Raw genomic sequence first — 19,262 nt, 5'->3', positions numbered from 1 at the left:
TCGTTTATCAATAACTAGAAAACATTCAACAATACAAGTGTTTATTCAGTGAATTGAAAGGAATATCGTAGATACGCTTTTTATAGATTATAAAGTAGTACCTGGATGACCGAGCTTTGCTCGGTGTTTTTTAAGCGATTTCAAAAAAGGAGGAGGTTTCTCAATTCGACCGTATATGTTTTTTTTAAACGACATTTTCTGAAAATAAAACCAAGCTAGATTAATTTATCGCCCCGGAAACCCCCTAAATACAAAATTTCAAGAAAATCGTTGGAGCCGTTTCCGAGATCGTTGATATAAATATATATACAAGAATTGCTCGTTTAAAGGTTTTAGATATAGTGGTAGTAGTAGTATAAAGTTAATAGAATGAAAAATCCCGTACGTAGGAACTAATAAAATTTGTTTGGACAGCCCTTCGACTGCAACTTTTCTTCCTTTTTTGTAATAATTGTTTTTCAGGATTTAGTTAATATAAGGTTTTGGCTATTTATATCCTATACATATCCCCAATTCTATTAGCTGAATCAATTTGAATGTATAAAGATATGTATTACATTAATTTTCCTGTTATCTCTATTTTAAAATTTCGAACATCATCTCTTAAATTTCTTAAACAACAAGAATACAAAAATATTTTGATATCGAACTCTTATATTTTATAATGCATTAAGCTCTAGTCACAAGTAGGTATATTTCTAGTTACTTAATTTAGAGACCCACGCATAACTTAACTATGAAGCCAAAACTGTACGTTCAACACTGTTGGCTCATTGGCAGTCATTGGCAATAAATCGGCACTTACCCGAAACATACTAAGTTAGCGGATAAAAACTTAGTTTATTCAGTTGACACCGTTCCGATTACGGACGCGCAAACTTCCTCTATTACCCCTACTTATGTGTACAAATTTAAGCGCCCCCTATTTAAACAACATAGCCAAATACCTACGTGTGTAATTTACGCCGAGTGCGGTTTACACCCCAACATATGGGAACGTCGGATTTGGACGAGTAGAAACGAAATAAATCTCGGACGGGAGCAGAACGATTTATAAGCAACTGGTGATTTGCTTACGAATTCTACCGGGAGTAGATCGTTTGCCAGCTATCTACTTTTACAAGGATCGAAGGACTCTGCTGTTTTAAGGTTCACTCCCAGAGTTTCTCAATCGAAAAAGAAATTGAAACGTTCAAGGCTTTTTTTTGCATTCTTTAAGTATTAAACATCTTATCTCATCCTATTTTAAACCACTTTCTTTTGTTTTAAAATACTTTCAATGCAATGGTGTAGATTTTTATTTCTTTTTATGTCAAATTGAATTAGCAAACGAATCAATTGATGTAAGGTGACCGCTGCCGCCCATAGACTTAATGAACATATGTTCCCCAAATAGGTTTTAAGTGCTAATTAACTTCGGTCAGACAACTTGCCTTTTAAGTTAAAATCCTAATTAAAGTATCTGTGGTCTCTTTACCAAAGTAGAAATTAAATTAAAATAACAATGCAGAAATAGTGTATCAGTAGGTTTGCAGATGAATTACAAAGGGTTCCTACGTTGAAAAGATTTGAGATGAAGTTAAATATTTATTTACGCTCGATAAGTAGTTAAAGAGCAACCCTACGTAGGCTTGGCTGGTGTCCCGCAACAGTGTCATCATTTAAGCCGCACATTAGCGAAACTTGCGCCGTTTGAGCCAACACCTGGGACCGCGACACACTATTCGATATTTTACTACGGGAACGCCGTAATGCGGTAAATTTTAGTTACCAACTCCGCTTGTTTACTCGTTGTCCGAGTGTTTGGAGATTATGTGTGGTTGTTTTACTCTGTCCTCTCTCGTTGGGTACTACTACAGTGTGCTGTTACTTTTTAATACTTTATAAGCAACTGTTTTATATATTAATGTTAATTTATATAGCCTAGATCTTGTCACGTGCCATTGTAATGGCAATTCATCGAAATGAATATTATTATATTTAAATTTTATTAAATAAGCTTAATAATTTTCAGTTCGGTCGCTTAATACTCATCAGTTAAATAACACAATATCTTTAATGCATCCATATTTTATGACATTTGAGAATATACCTAATGTGAATAACTTAATATTAAGACTAATATAACATTTTCAAAATAAACGTATTATTACATGGGAAGACAAACCTAAGCTTAATAGACAAATGGACATAGAATTTACGTAAACGTATGTAGTTAACCTACAACAGAAGCACGGACAAACTTTAATGAGCTATATCTTTTATAGCTTTCGGATACCTTAAAGCACATATGGAAATGCTCTGTTAGCAACATATGCGCAAACAATATAGATGAATAATAAATTTCATCAAGTCTACATTTCGGTAATGAACATCGTATTAAAATCTTCGAGATTTACTAGCACTAAATTACCCCACCTCGATATAATAAGTACGATGTACCTACTTCTAAGTCGCTTATTTTATACAACTACATTATGATATTTCTCAAAAGCGGTGTAAACTGCTCTAGCATCCAAAATAGAACAGATTCAAATGAAAACAGAAACACACGGAAATAAACAGACGGATATCAATTGCAGCGCTCCATCTCCCTACAAGGGCTGCTTTCTAAAAGCCATTTTGTTTGTTCAACCCGTTTCTAAGCTCGCGAACAATCACAACCATTCCCATAGACTATTCAAATTTAACACCACGCTCGGCTTGCGTCTTCCCCGCCTATGCAATGGCCCCGGCCACTTCACCTTATAACAAGCTAAGATATCGCTTAAACTTATATTGTTATTTACAGACATTGAAAAATAGCACTTTGCTCCAACTTTTTGACGCTTTTCAAAACTTCCACGGGTCTCTTCCAAAGTGTAGTTACGGAGGCGGTCATTAACGTGTAACTTTGAATCCATTCAGGGCAGGTTTAGGACGATCGCTACACGGCGGCTAAACTTTCTAACTAATTACGTTATAAATGAGGGAAAAAATGTAATAGCAAAATAAAATAAGTCTGCTACTTACGCAGTGATGTAAATGAATGATATCTACTTCAACTTTCTCTAACAACACGAACGTACCTGTAAATAAGACAATACATTATGTTTAGTAAATATGTATTGAGAATATGTTGATCTATGTATTTGTTACTATGTATTTATATCTATGAATGTTACAATGCTCTACTGAATTTACTATATAGTACAGTTATGGTCTCAACAAATTAAAAACAAGTTACAGTTACTTTTGGTGATTAAAAATTAACAGTATTTAAGAAGCATAATAGAACACTGTAACATTGTAATGCATCATATAAAAGATAATTAAACAAACAACTTGCTTAGCATACATTGTAGCATACATTGCTTAATAGTTTAATTTTACTCTAATTATATAATTTTACTGTAAAGCAAATAAATTACATAGTTTAATGAAGTTAATTATCTTTATGATATCATTTTGATAAGCGTAATAGTGAGTTGTTTTTATTAATAAAAAGTACTACTGACTTACAAGCTATATATAAAGCGAGTTACGGTAATATTTCAAACACAAAGCCTGCTCAAATCGTCAAACACGGAAACAAAGGATAACATTGGAAATTGAATCATTATTACAGAGTTCGGAACAAGCCAATAGCAGACCGCGGCTCGGTTAATCGCCGTCCGCCAACTGCGGGATAATCCGTGCGAGTGGTGTGCATAACGACTGCATTCCGACTCATGCGCTGCATGGAGAAATTGCATCTAGTTTACATACGGTAGAGAATATTTCCACGTAAAATTCAGTTCCGTTCACAAAAAGTGCTTCACATTGCACGTTTGCGCGTCGTCGTTTAGATTGTTGATAGGCAGGAAATTTAAAGGTGTTTTTGTTTTGTATAATTGTGTGTGTGTTATATTACTTCTTTTTTATAATATAGGAGTAGCTGGCCTGTACCTGAGGTCGGCCACAGATGCGCCGCTACTCCTGAGTCTTCCTTACCACACCCTTCAAGCCAGAACATAGCAGCGTTTAACACTGCTGTTGAAATGGGTGTAGCGGTGGTGGCGCCGTAGCAGAACTACAATGGGTTCTACCACCTTCAAATTTGTTTGTTATTTGTGTCTTGTAATAAAACTTTTACGTCATGTAATAATTATAATTATGTAGAGGTATACATCAATAGATAGAGCTATTGGGACTACTCTGATAAGACATTCACTACGAAATCATGCACACAATATACACCCATATGAAAAAAAGATCCAAACGGAAATAGAGTCTATGGCAGTCTATCAAAAATATTAATGTTATCAAATTTTTAACATAAGCATTGACACATAAAAATTCAACGCAGCAAGCTTAAAATTGCGGCACTCGGCCCCTCAAAGCAGTGACGATACTGTATCGTTGCATGACGTGCGCGTGTGTATGGGTGTCGCGTTCAGTATTCAATGCGTGACGTATGCCATATTTGGATCCAGTGAGTTTTAATTTGAAACTGCTGCTTCAAGTGATTAATTAAACGCGTCCGGTTTTGCGAATTTTTGGAAGTTACTTTGTATAAAACAATTTTCAGGTTGCAGCTTCGCCTGTGTAGCCTACGTGTGTGGTAAACATCAATGTTTTCTACTATACAGCAACGTTGCAATTTGAGCAAAATGAAAAAAAAAGAATTAATTTGTCCACTTTATGTGGAAAACAAATTACTACCAAAGTTTATTTAGAAAAGTAGTAGTTCTAAACGGAATTGCTAATAAAATAAGTGTAATTAATTAACCAAAATCAGGTTTTGCAGCAAATATTTAATACAATTGCAAAGGAACAGACGCAAATAGTAAATAAAGCGTCAAGAGATGTACTGAATGGGAGGTAAAGAGTTGCGCCGGCGCAGCGTGCATTGCCCTCGCATGCCCCCGCGCCCCCCGCGGTGGTACAAACGCGACTGACGGCATTCCGCCGCGCTTCCTGACCAGGGCAAGTGCAGCGGCATTACGCTGCAAGTACGTGCATCCCCCCTTCGCCCCGCAACCCCCTTTCCGACTCGCCGATCCCACCGCCTTCCCGACTAGCACCATCACCATTCGAACACAAAGAAATACGGGTTCTCGGTTCGCAACAACGTTATCTAATAAACTCACCGATCGACGGCACGTTTCTTCTTACTACGGATCCTTTTAAAATAATCATAAAATCTAATATTATTCAAGCAAAATAAAGGCAACCTTCTCGCCCGTTACTCTCTCCCCGAGCCCTTTGTAATCTAATGCATTAAGATTATTAGGTTGATCTAACATTATCTTATTCCTTTAAAATACGCCGATTCTTTGTACAGGCAGAACGTTTCTCGTCGGCTTTTCGGTCTTCGTAAAATCAACAACAAACTCGATATCCTAATTTGATTCGACGTTTGGACGTTTACCAGTTGCTTTGTGATGTTCTTATTATAATTGATTTTTTTTACTTCTCATTCGGAAACTTATTGACGTTAAATAAATATGTAAAGATTAATAAGCTTTATCATCAGGTATAGTTTATTATCTCTTTTATGGAATCCATACAAATAAATTTAAATTTCATGCATTAAACTCTGATTTTAGTCTCGAAGCACTGCCATCTTAAAACATGTCAATATTATACTTTGGTAAATTTTAGGCTTTTATCGGCACCAACTAATCTTGAAATGGGCTAGAAGTATTTTAAAGGTAAGTATTTTACAAGGTAAGTATTTTAAAGGTAAATAAGTATTTTACAGGAAAATATTTAGTATTTAGTATTATGAGCGGGACACGCGTGCAAAATCTAACATGAAAAACAGCTAAGCATAACTTTGGTATCTATGCAAAATCTGAAGTTCATATTTGAATGCAGTGAAATGTGTAGATAGATACAGAAGATCGAAAAGTCCTCAAAGCCCATTCACACGTTATGCGTCCTTTGCCAGATATATAACTCAACCTCAACAGTTTCGAAGCAAAGCAAAAAGTACGGGAACACCCGGTAATAGTCCGTCTGCTGAAAGCGTTTTCCACGAGGCTTTTAAGCGCTTATCTTGGAAATGATAGCCGCGGCCGGACGTTGAAAGGCTGTGACGGCAATTTGCTTACATTAGGACATGGCCCGTTTTTCTATCGGACTATAGAGTAAAGCTGATTTTTTGCATTTCATATGTGACTATTAGCCTTTTTATTACGGACCGTCTGCTCTTATTCAACGGGTGGAATATTGATTCAGCGAGGCAGTCAGCTATGAAGTTGAAACAGATTGAGTTACGCCCTGTTTGGAATGTAACACTATTGTTGCCAGTTAGTTCAGTGCATCCGGACGCTGAATTGTTTTCACGTGTATTCAGAAAGCGTTGAATTTCTTTTTAGTTTCGACGTAACATGAGTTTAGTTTGAGAATTCAGCTTGTTTAATTAAAATCAACTGTAGGCAGAAGCTTAATCCGCGTGTCTTTTGCATGCTTGATTAAGATTCCAGTGCTTGTTACTCGCATCTTTGATACTCAATAATATAAATTCTTATCTAAATAGTGTAGTAATTTTGGATAATAAATTATGAGTACAAACGTTTAAAAGTATTTATAAGAGTCACTTCCATCCTTGTTGAAAAGTCTATCCGTCTAAACTTTATGTAGTTTTCTAACAATAAAAGACTCGTAAGAACCGGTCCTGTTGTTGCCAAATAGCTATAATATAAGTAAAAACATAATAGTAAAATAAGAAATTTAGAAAAATGCATTAACTGCTATTTTTTTATTCAGGTAACTAAGATTAACATTAACTGATTACTTAACTTATAAGAAAATTCCATAAACCAGTAAGAATTCATAGAACTTATCATTTCTATAAAATTTAATCAAAATCATTGCTGAAAAATAATGTTACGTTAACGTATCGTAAAACTTTATTATTTATATTGGTAATCTATTGGAAATCTATCTAATTGGAATATCATAACGAAGCTACAAAAAAAGTCAAAATATCATGTCATGGAATAAATATTTTGTGAAATATAATAACAATATGTGATTCATAAATACATAAACTGAGTAAAAGTACTAGTATAAAGTGGTTATTTATTAGAACTTTTTCATTGCGCAGTGCGCACTATTAATTTTATAAAAATAACATTTTATAATGTTATGAGCGCTCTGACGACTGACAGCTGTTGTCACCACTATTTATTTGTAAATATTTTTATTGTGAAAGTGAAAAATGGGAACATGACATTATTTTATACAATTTCAGTATTTTCGTTAGATTCAAAGCTACTGTCCTCTTCTTTGGGGATGTCTTGAGCAGCAGTAACGACAGTAATGCATGTGTTCGACCTCTGATGAAAGCATATCTATCCATTGTCCATATTTCCAAGAAGTCCAGTGCTTTTAGGAGGATACCCATCCAGAAAACATTTGTTAATTTCAACTACACTTCGTATATAATTTTGTTTTCTTTTTTACTAACATACATATATATTTTTAATAGATTTCTAAGTGCTATCATACTTTATTTAATTTAACTTTTTTACTTAGTTACTAAATGCCTAATGATTCATTGTTACGGTGCTCCATTTGTGCAGACAATAAACATTACAAAGGACAAAGAGGCTTAAGGATACATTGTAGCCGAATCCATATACCGCGAATCGATCCCATTAACACCACCTCTGTTGCAAATTTCGTAAGTAATTCAGATGGGGCCCGTAATAACGAACCATTATATCTGAGACTCGCAAATCTTAAACATAATGTACGGGTGGTCAAGCGAATCCCTAAAGGAGCGCGCTCGACTGTGGCCGTGTCACTTACCGAGCGTGTGGCCAAAGTAGTTGCAGAAAATAGCTTTAATGCTTGGGAAGACCTATTACTATTTCCATACAAAAATTTACATTTAAGCAATAGACAACAAAAGCAATCACTATGTAGTTTAATAAAATATAATACTATTCAAAATGTTCTTCCCATTCCTAACGTCCCTACAAATAACCAAAACTGTATTCCTTTTCGAAACAATATTTTAAAATTAATAGAAAATAAAATCTCCGACGGAGATGTGAAAGGCGCTGCAAAAATTCTATTTTCTAATGATACTATGGCTACGCGCTCACCTGAAACGCTTGGGGCACTTCGCGATAAGCATCCCACACAGGCACCCTCGCAGTTACCTTACCCTTCTTACAATCCGCAGCATGAATTTTTGAGAGTCAGCGAGGAAGCCACCAAGTTCGCTATCCGTTCATTTTCGAGCGGATCTGCTGGTGGTTTAGACGGCCTTACTCCACAGCATTTGAAGGATTTAACTGATCCTTTTTTAGGCGAAGCAGGTGTAAATTTGGTGAAGGAGCTCACTGCTCTCATTAATTTAATGTTAGCAGGAAGAGTTCCTCCCGAAATTACACCTGTACTTTATGGAGCCAACCTCGTTGCTCTTAAAAAAAAGGATGGAGGCATTAGGCCCATCGCTGTAGGTTGTACTCTACGAAGATTGGCTTCGAAGTTGTGCTGTCGTAATTATAACGAGCCATTGGCTAGTCGGTTTAGGCCTCGGCAGCTCGGCTTCGGAGTCAAGGGTGGCTGCGAGGCAGCAGTACACGCTGCTCGTACTTTTCTGAATAGAAAAAATTATGAGGTTTTCTTAAAAATAGATGTCAAAAATGCATTCAATTCCCTAGATAGGGGGGCCCTACTTACAGAAATTCAAAAAGAAATGCCTGAAGTTTTTGGTTATATGTGGCAATCTTATGGGACCCCCTCAAAATTGTTATTCGGCGATAATGTTATAGAATCGTGTGTGGGATGTCAGCAAGGCGACCCTCTTGGCCCATTAATTTTTAGTTTGGCTATACAACCAATAATCACACAACTAAATTCTGAATTTAATGTATGGTACCTAGATGATGGTTCTTTGGGAGGAACTGCATCAACTGTATTGGAGGACCTAAAAATAATAATACAGCGTTTTAATCACATAGGTTTGAGTCTAAATTTTAACAAATGTGAAATCTTTTTTTCGGAAAAATTATCTGTTGAACAGTGTCATAATATTTATGATCAGTTCAATTCAATATGTCCTAATATATCTATTTTAGAAAAAGAAAATTTAACACTATTAGGTGCTCCAATATTTGATGATGCATTTGTTCCCATTATAAATTCTAAATTACATCACTTTGAAAACATTTCGGAACGACTTTTTGATTTAAAACCTCACATGGCTATGTACATTTTGCGCCTTTGCTTATTCGCTCCAAAATTCATGTATTTACTTCGTTGTTGTCCATTTTGGAAATTCCCATCGGTCACTCATATTTTAGATACTTTATTACAAAACTGCTTATCCAAAATTTTAAATTTAAAATTTGATGATCGTTCCTGGATGCAGGCAACTCTTCCAGTTAGGTTTGGTGGCATAGGTGTCCGCACGACGGAAGGTTTAGCACTTCCGGCTTTCTTGGCCTCTTGCCATAGTACGCTCGCCCTCATCACTGAAATATTGAACACTAATTTAAATGATGTTCGGGTGGCGTACATGTCAGAGGCAGGGGAGGTCTGGAGTGATCGTTTTCCGTCTGAGGACACCTCTATGTCAGAAAAGACCAAACAATCAGTTTGGGACACACCGGGTCTTAAATCTGTTTTTGCCTGCCTTCTGGAAGGATGTCCGGACAACACTGATAGGGCCCGGTTATTAGCTGTTGCCCAAAGCGATTCAGGGCATTGGTTACACGCACTCCCGTCCAACAATATTGGCACCGTGCTGGATCCTATAACTTTGCGTATTTCCATAGGTCTCCGGCTCGGTGCCAGGATTTGCGAGCCTCATTTTTGTCCGTGTGGGCAGGAGGTGGACACGTTGGGTCGGCATGGCTTGTCCTGTACCAGGAGTGCCGGCAGGTTGTATCGTCACGGGACTCTGAACAGTTTGATTCGTCGGGCACTTGCTACCGTCTCTATACCTGCGACGTTAGAACCTCCAGGCCTTTTTAGAGACGATGGCAAGAGACCCGATGGAATCACTCTAGTTCCATGGAGTCTCGGACGACCCCTGGTATGGGACGCGACGTGCGTAGACACCTTGGCCCCATCGCACGTAAGCAATACATCTGTGTGTGCGGGGGCCGCAGCCGACCATGCCCAAACTCTCAAGCGCCGTAAATATAATAATTTATTAGACAATTATTTGTTTGCGGCGCTTGCAATAGAGACAATGGGTCCATGGTCATCTGACATGAAAAAATTCATGTCAGATATGTCGGCCAAGCTTGTAACTGCTTCCGGTGACCAAAAAGCTGGCGGCTACTTTGCTCAAAGGCTAAGCCTGGCCGTTCAACAAGGAAACGCCGCCAGCGTTTTGGGAACCATGCCTCGCACGGCAATTTTAGATGGTTTATTTTATTTATGATTTTATCTTTTTTACTCTTGATTGTATATATTGTTAATTAGAAATAATTTGTATATATTTTAGCTTTAATAATTTCTTGTTATTTAGTTATAAATTTCTTATCCGTAATAAAAGTAACCAGTTGTAAATAAAAAAAAATTGGTAATCTTCATTAAAGTAAGTCTTGTCTATTTTTAGTCTCAATCTTAAAGTAATGTCTATAAAATAAATTTTAGATTCTGCCTGTACTTTATAATATTCCTGGAATATTTCATTCATATTCCCGCGATATGGTAATAACATCTTAGTTGTATGAATATATTCCTTTACGTATTGACGTTGAATTTAGTTATTAGGGTTCTATCTTCATTAACGTTTTAGCATTACGAGCATTAAGCCCGCCTTTTGTTCCACAATTATGTTTTGGTTCAATAAAGTATAAATAAATAAATAAAACGTTTAGACACATATATATTTTGTGTGTAACATTACGAGAATTTATCTTACGAACTTAATGTTTGTGTTACGGACAACGGGTACAGGTGACTTGATAGCGATCCGTCAAGTTATGTAACATGGAGCGCGGTTGGTCCTTGGTTAGTTGGCCGCTTGTGGATAATCATGGTCGTTTCCCAAACAAAAGGGATTCGTTTATGAGAAACCTTCGAGGATTGAGGAGGTCTCTAACCGACCTATTTCAACCACAGGACCAGCAAGGTAGAAAAATAAGTTGAGTTAAAAATACATACCTTATAAAAATACTTGCAAATGTACAGATATGGAATAACTTGCTGTTTGAGAAAGTCAAAATGACTTCAATAACTTTCGATTAATGCGAGTAGGTATTTATGAAATAAACTTCTTCAGCCTAGCTTTGTGGAAGATGGTTCATCGTAAAGTGAATACTCACAAGATTTCTAGTAGAATTAGTGGAAGCTAATCTCCAAACATTAACTCCAGTGCAGCGTGTCCGAGCGTCTGTTTGTTTCCGCGGCTATTTCTGGGCGCCGCATTGTTACTTGAGTTATTGCCGCCCGCGAGGTTAACTAAACTATCGCTGCGTACGTTGGAATTCTTTACCAAAAAATATGCTATGCTTAATTATCTGTCCATCTCCTACCACTGTCACGAGACATTGGACGAGTGCGGATTGGCAGATTCAAATACCTCTGAGAACTAGTTTATTTTAAGAGATGTCTCGGGCATGCTTACGATATTTTTCTTAACTCATTTTCAAAAAATGATTAACACGTGATTTTCGGTTTATGAATTTAGCATAGGCGCGCTAATTTTTTCTCAAAGACTAGACTATTAAAACGTTTTTCTTCTTGAATGCAGGTATATCTTAAAAGACACCCGTAAGAAAGTGAGAGTAAAATATTTGACCACAGCAATATATTATATTTGGGGCGATTTATACAAAATGATTTATAGTAAATCGATGAAATTCCACACCGCCGCTACCGGAGTGCGGGCGAACTTAGATGAAATGTGGTTACTGGCTTTCCACGTTAAAATGGACCGCCGAGGTGCGACCAAATAAACTCGAAAACGGAGCTCTACACTTTACTTAAGTGTAGAGAGGAAAGCTTAAAAATTGTACGTGACAGTTATAAATAAATCTTTCAATAAATAAACCGTATTCACTGGTTTCGCTATTGACCTATTTATGTTTTTCCTTACACTTGTAACATTCCAACATCTTGTTTTGTCTGCGAACGCTACGTGTGTATAGAATTGAAAATATCGGTGAGGTATCCGTTTTATTAAGATTTTGGCCACAATTTTATTGAGGTTAGAGTTTGGATTTCAAAGTTCAATTACTGGCGTACGAAATAGACCTGCAGATATTCGATATTCGACATTTGTACGAGATTTTCAACATTTTTGAGAGCCGTGATAGCTACACTTTTTGCCATATTTTTTCATCAGAAATATGTTTTATGTGCAAAGGCACAAACCTCCGTTATATATTTACATCAGTAAGGACTGAGAGAATTAATATACCTACGTAAGGAAGGTTGACATAATTACGGTGTTACAAAGCGGCCTAATCCATTTTAGTTGTTTATTAAATTAAGCATTAAGCACATGTGACGTAGGGTGGCACAGGGCGGACACGAGAAAAGGAAAATAAATGGTAATCATTTTTATTTATTCACGAATACTAATTATATTTTTCTTTTTATTTGTTGAAGAAAAAGCAAACTTAAGAATATATTGGTTATCGATAACTTATATGATTTAAAATACTTTCATTTGTTAAAAATAAATAAGCAATTATTATTTTCAGAACGATTATTTTTTTTTGTAAATTGGAATGCAATAATTTTAAATTTAGGTTTATACCTAATATTATTAGGTCTCTTTTAACTCTTTAAAATTCTCGTAAGTGTATAATACAGTTTTTTTTATTCTTCGACGACTAATAAACTTAAAAATAAATAAGAAATCACGATTTGGTCCATAAAAGAACGGAGTTACTGTTATGTGTATTTATTTACGTTCATTCCGGAACATTGAGAACAGGCTGTTTGTTGGCAATTTGTAAGTATTAAAAGCTAAGCAGCCAGAAAACGCACGCGCCGACCAGTTGAAATAAAGCGGCGTACGAGCGGAAATAACCGAAATATTCCCAGCAATACGTACGTAAATTTCGCCCGCGCCCGCTCCTTGCGATTCAATTGCGAACGATAGTTTCGATATCACGATCGTTATTGCCCGCCGTAAACCAATATTGCCGTTAATGGTCGACCGTTCGAATGTTTATGCAGGTTTTCTCGTGATTTTCTAAGTAGAATCCCGCTGCTTTTGATACGCGGAGAAAAATAATGAAATCTCCAGTGGCTGGTCATTTGTACGTGATGAGAAATTTTCGGCAGAATTCCAATGGTATCGTTTTAGATTTAAGTTAGAAACTGAATATCATCATCGGAATTAATAAATACATTTATATGCTCGCGAATTGGTATCCGCAAATCTAGTTTTATCCCTCCAACAGTTTTATAACGAAAAAAATCAAAACGTAACTTAGGAACCTCATCAAAATACACAAGCCATGTGTACTAAATGAATATAATTATTCTATATGTAAAGTGTTTAATTCGGCCCAAAAGCACATACACAAACTTACACATACGAGTACACATACATGTGCATGAACGGACGCACAAACACACATTGTTAATCTATACTATCTGTGTAATCCTGTTTTGGCTTATTCTACAATAAACGGTGTATATTGTGGAAATATTGTATATCGCTGATGGATTGCCAAATAAATAAATAAAAGAGATCTTAGTGTACATTAAGATTGCACGAGTTAATAGGCCTTTTATACGAGTATATGAGACATCGTAAAATAGTTGTAAAATTGAAGCGATTCAGGTTTTGCATTACATCTTGAAGGCACTTCCGATTGAGTTTGTCCAGCAAACCGGCGTCTATAGTTCAGCCGAGCTTGAAAGGCACAAAGGAAAATATGATTCCCCTATTTTTATGACAAGTAGACAAATTATTTTTGAAGTTGGTTGGTTATAATATATGATTATTAAATTTAAACAATTATCACTTTGTTTAGTTTAAATAATGCTGAAGAGATTGACCTATTAATTTAAAAATATTTAGGTGCTTCTTTTAGAGAGAAACATAAAATCCAAGCCCTGGTTAGATTTTTTTTTGTGTTTAAGATTAGTATCAATTACTTTGGCAGTGACCGAACGAATAGGTAATGAAGGACCTTAATGACCTGTTTATGATAATGATGATCTATTTCAATATGATTTTTATGACTATTCAATTCTTCCTTATCGATAAAAGAGTGCAGATGCCGACTAAGTTACAAATGAAGTGTTTTTGTCCTCAGAAATGCGAACACATTTATTTTCAGATTATGGTAGAACCCATGTAAGAGTACCCGTAAGAAATTAAATTAATAATTTTAGTTTAAACCGTTAACAAAGTATTAAGATGATTGAAACATACCTTCTACTCGTAATTCCGTCTATCCGGGACGTCATGGCGTGACGTTCATTTACATCAAGAGACGCAAATGTGGCATTAAATGATTAGTGGAGGAACTCAGGTACCGGGGAAATTTATGTCCCGGTTTAAGAGCCCCACTTACTGCCCTGCTGCCTCCCGTAATAAATGGGGGGAGCGATAGAATTATGGGAAATAGTTATTTTTAGTGCGATTTTCTGTTAGATTACATTTATAAAGGTACCGTCATAACAAGCTCTTGTACTGCTTGCTTTGTTACTTACATATCTTAATGTAAAGAGAGGTGAGTAGAGAAAGAAGAAGATTCATTAATCATGTTTTGTGTCATATATTTATTATGTTGATATTACTCGTATACACGAGTTGTAGGCACCGCGTATGGCAAGTTTCTATAAAATATAATCAAATAATAAATACTGCCTGTGGACTTTTCCAATCAGCTATTTAAGAATAAGTGTACCTAAGCTATATCGGATTAAAACAAATTATTATATATGAGCATGTTACAGCATTATAAAGACGTAATCAGAAATATATAAAAAGTGTTTCATAACTTATCGAGAATCGCAGACATCATTCGGCTTCCGAAGCTATAAATAAAAATCTTCCCCTTTATAACAACAAGGGAAATATGAATAAGTTTATTTTGCTTGAAAAACTGTGGCGCAAAGAAGAGTAAATTAATAAGCTTATGTAAAAGCTGCTCCTCTCACGATGACCTAGACCATTTTTTTCATTACCTGTATCACAAAGAGGTAAAAAGCACCTTTTTTTCCCCATTCTTTTCTTCCTAGTGACGTATTTTTTTACGAAGACATTATAACGGATCTAGCGCTCTTTGTTAAAATATGAGCAGCAATTGCAAAATTAAAAAGAGCCTCATTGTATTGCACAAGAGGGAGATACCTACCCCTAACTCAATATTCCTTTTAGAAAAAACATCGTCGAAAGCTTTGCGTGTTTTTTACATTTTTCAACTTTTCCTTCGTTTCACCCGTACTTGTTCTGTGTGACCTATACGATAAGCAGTTTTGTATTATAATAAGAGAGACAGCTCTTAAAATGCCCACACAATCGTTTACTTGAACGACTTCATTGAAATCCGTTTTTTCAGTCAAAATAATCCGTCTTCGAGAAAATCAAATCTATGACAAACTTCTTCGAATCTAGGGATTTACAGAATTTAATTTGCGTTAAAAATATATACGAAATTTGCACAGGGAAGGTAAACAACGAGCATAAGTAATGATTACCATTAAAGCGGATGTACCTATATTGTCTAATATTAATATTTTTAATGAGAAACGAGGTTTTATTCAACGAAATTGCAGTTAGAAAGATCTTATTAATGAACGTCCCAGGATCCTTTGTCCGGCGCCGGAGCATTTCCTGCACAATCGCCTTGACACGAAGTAATTAGAGAGAAAAATTCGTTACTCCGACGTCTAGTACCGCATTTAACTATTGCGGCTGGGTCTTTTTAAAAATTGCCCCGAGCGATATGAATGTTTTAACTTAGGGGACTGAATAATTTCGGCAAAACTGAAATTCGACTTGACCTTGCGCTCTATTTGGCTCAATTTTTATGAGTGCTGGCATAAAAGTAGCTTTCCTGGTAAATTATAGGGATAAATACTTGACGACTATCGCAGGTAGATATTAAGGATATAGGAAGGATCAACCGATGAAAAATATTTTTTTTGTAAATCACAGTTATGATTTTACCAATTTTCTTATCATTATATAGGTAGTAGGCGTAGCGTGAATAATCTTTTTAGGTAGTGCGATTTTGAGTTTTGGATGAAGCATTATAGTTGCTGTATTCTGGTTTGAAAGTTGATTAAAACATATATATTATTAAGGAAGATTCCTTCTTTCGAAAATTCTTCCTAGATCTTCCTAGTTCTTACACTTATCCGACATTCGGGCTCATGTTTTATTTGGTATACGTATGACCAATGGTGAGATAAATAAGCTAGTGGGCAACTGGAACTTTATAAGTTACTTTTAACTTTCAACCTTTCTAATTCCAACATTATTCTTACAATTGAGAAAATTCATTACGAAAATTAATGCTCGATGAAGTTGGCTAAGTGAAACTAAGAAATTCTACATTACTAATAAGAGTAACAGAAAGTTTAGATCCAATTAATAAAATTAATTTTCATAAACTTTGCTTCAAAACACTTGTCTGGAATATTTACTGGAACTATGAATTAATTAAGAGTAGTGCATGGCACTTGTAACTACAGACACTAAGTTTGAAGTAGGGAGAAGCATTCTATACGCAAACTGATACAAGTATTCAATCACAGACTTCGGGTTAGCGTATACGGAAATTTGATGAAGTATGTAGCCCTGCTGGTTTGATTCATTAAATTGACTTTGTACCTATTATATCCCATATTGTATGTTATACCAATATTATACGGAAAGTTCCCTCCGTAGGTATATGATGTTAAAATTTCTATACGGTCAATTTGCTAAACAAATATTATAAATACGATATGTTCATTGAATACAACAATAGAGCCTTTAAAATATTATCTATTCCATGTCGAATCGCACTGACATTTATACAATAATTCCAACTCGCAACAATTAAAGTCTCCGCATCATCGGACACTACACGTCCATGAACGTTCACGTGTATACAAAAACAAATTTATCAGAACAAAAAAATGGCTTGTGCTGTATCTCTAAAAAATAATAACAATAAGTAGATTTTATTCTACAAATAGTAAGCGACTAGTTTTTATATGGTACACGCTAGTCTACGGCCGTTCCGGTTCGTAAGCTAGCGCGATGACCTTATATTATTTATGTTGCGGTCCAAGATGAAGATTTGAGCGTATTTCTTATACCTACATGAAATATAATGATCGTATATTCTACTACTTATAATATTATATACCACTGTCCTGTTCCGGGTTTAATGTGGGTACCCAATATTTACTGTAATTATCTTATCGTAGCACTTATCACCATATATGAAAATTCCTATTGTGGTGCGAAAATGTAGCGTAAACAACTAGAAATTGAATATTTTAACAAACAATCCTAAGAATAACGAAACCTAGCGAATGTTTAGTTATTATTTAGTGCGCATAAAAATTAGAATACATTAATATGATATTAATAAATTCGTGCACTGAATAAGGTTTATATCTCGCCTCAGGGTTATCGGACTGAATAAGAACGAGCAATGAATGACGTGGGATTGGCACTTGAACGTTGCAGTCTGGAGTATTTGTTTTTAAAATGAGGTATTAGCATAGAGCAGCTCGGACGAAGTGTGTAAAGCTTAGTTTTGTTTAAAAGGTAAGAATACCAGTGCCGCACTGGTATTCTTACCACCACCAGATAATACTGTCTGCTGCTATGTTCTTGTGTAGATTGAGTGGCGGTGTATTAACTTAAATGAAGCGTACCAGTTGATGAAGAAGCTGTATTGAATTTGAGGTAGAATTTTAAGTATCTAGATAATATATGCCGATTTTGAGCAAAATAAAACGTTTTTAAAAAATGCGCTCCAATGATTTTATTCAATATATAAATTCAAGCTTTTGCTTTACTTAATCTCGAATACTATTTATTTTAAGTTTTTTTTTTTAAACGGAACATGAATTAAGCATAAATACTGAGTTAATGAAAAAATAAATTGAAACGCTATTGCTTATACTATGTACTTCGTTTGAGAGTCTTCAAAAATCTCAACAGTGCGATGACGCAACGTGGGCCCCTCGGTTCACAGAGATGTGATGATGACATTAAAATGACATGTATTATTAGGAGTTAAACATCTAAGATTTCAAATCTTTGAGATTTTCCTTTTTATAAGTGACCATTGCTATATTTTAACTTGAAATTATTGTTTCAATGTTCGTTTTGATAATAATGTTAATGTTAGATTGAATACTATATTATTCTCGAATGAGAGTCTATTATCAGTGGGTTTTAGTGACATAAGATTTATGATTTTGCACAATATTCTTGCTTCAATATTTATATAATTAGTATTTTTTGAAAGAATCATATCATTTAATAATAAATTGCAAGCATCAGAGACCATGAGGCGGAATACGCTTATGATTTTGTCTCGAATTTTAGAAGTATATTGCGTATTTTAAATGTAAATTAATTACTGTGTTGGATGATTTTTTTGTAAGTTGTTAATGAAGTAAAGTTAAATAATAAATTATGTTATACGACTAGGAATATCTTTGAATATGCGGTAATGGTAAGTTGTTGTTAATAATATCAGTTGTATCGGATTATTATACATGTCTTATAATATCTTTCACACTATTTACAAGTCCAAAAGTAGTAAAACACAGTAACATTGCATTCATCGCATTAATATGGACATTTACCAAACATTTTACATAATGGAGTGAAATTCAGCAACATACTTACACGCACATTTTTTGTTGCTAATTGATTGTTGAATTGGAAACAATACTAGTTAGACGTCTGAATGTAATTAAACGCATACTTGTCTACTTGTAGTGAATACCGTTTCACGCGGTCGCGTACCAGGCTTTCCAACGAAATTGTGGTGAAACTGATATAATGACGCGCGAGCCACGCTACGCTCGCTCGGTGGACGAGTGCGGTGATTTCTATTCAACACGAACATTTTTTTACGTAATAGAAGCAGCCAACAAATGCAGTCCATCTGATTTCTACGCCAGTAGTCTTCTATGAAGTCGATAACATTCTTACTATAACTGTTGTATGAACATGTCTTCCTTACCTTCTTAACCATGTCGTTACTTAATGTTTTACACGCGTTCAAGAATAATTTAAATCAGAGTCTTTATTTACACAAATTACATAGGTATAAATTAACACATTTATTTAGCAAGATTTACGTGATTTTTTAAATACTTACTCAACTATAAAG

General features: G+C 35.2%; 1 protein-coding gene across 8 annotated transcripts in view; it reads right to left on the bottom strand.

Annotated features, from left to right (window-relative positions):
• heph (polypyrimidine tract-binding protein 1 heph) overlaps nt 1-19,262 on the bottom strand; it is a 534,307-nt gene that overhangs the window by 190,980 nt on the left and 324,065 nt on the right. Inside the window, exon 2 of one of the 8 annotated variants that reach the window (XM_073084207.1) lies at nt 3,013-3,068. The exons of the other annotated variants lie outside the window; for them this stretch is intronic. The gene's annotated coding sequence lies outside the window, so the exon portion shown is untranslated. The remainder of the gene's footprint in view (nt 1-3,012; nt 3,069-19,262) is intronic. 8 annotated transcript variants of the gene reach the window in all.

The sequence above is a fragment of the Epargyreus clarus genome, unplaced genomic scaffold (genome assembly GCF_041222505.1).
Source record: "Epargyreus clarus isolate Ecla_fem2 unplaced genomic scaffold, WU_Ecla_fem_2.2 ptg000021l, whole genome shotgun sequence".
Lineage (NCBI taxonomy): Eukaryota > Metazoa > Arthropoda > Insecta > Lepidoptera > Hesperiidae > Epargyreus > Epargyreus clarus.
The sequence above is the reverse complement of the archived record's forward strand: the minus strand, read 5'-3'. Positions and strand labels throughout refer to the sequence as shown.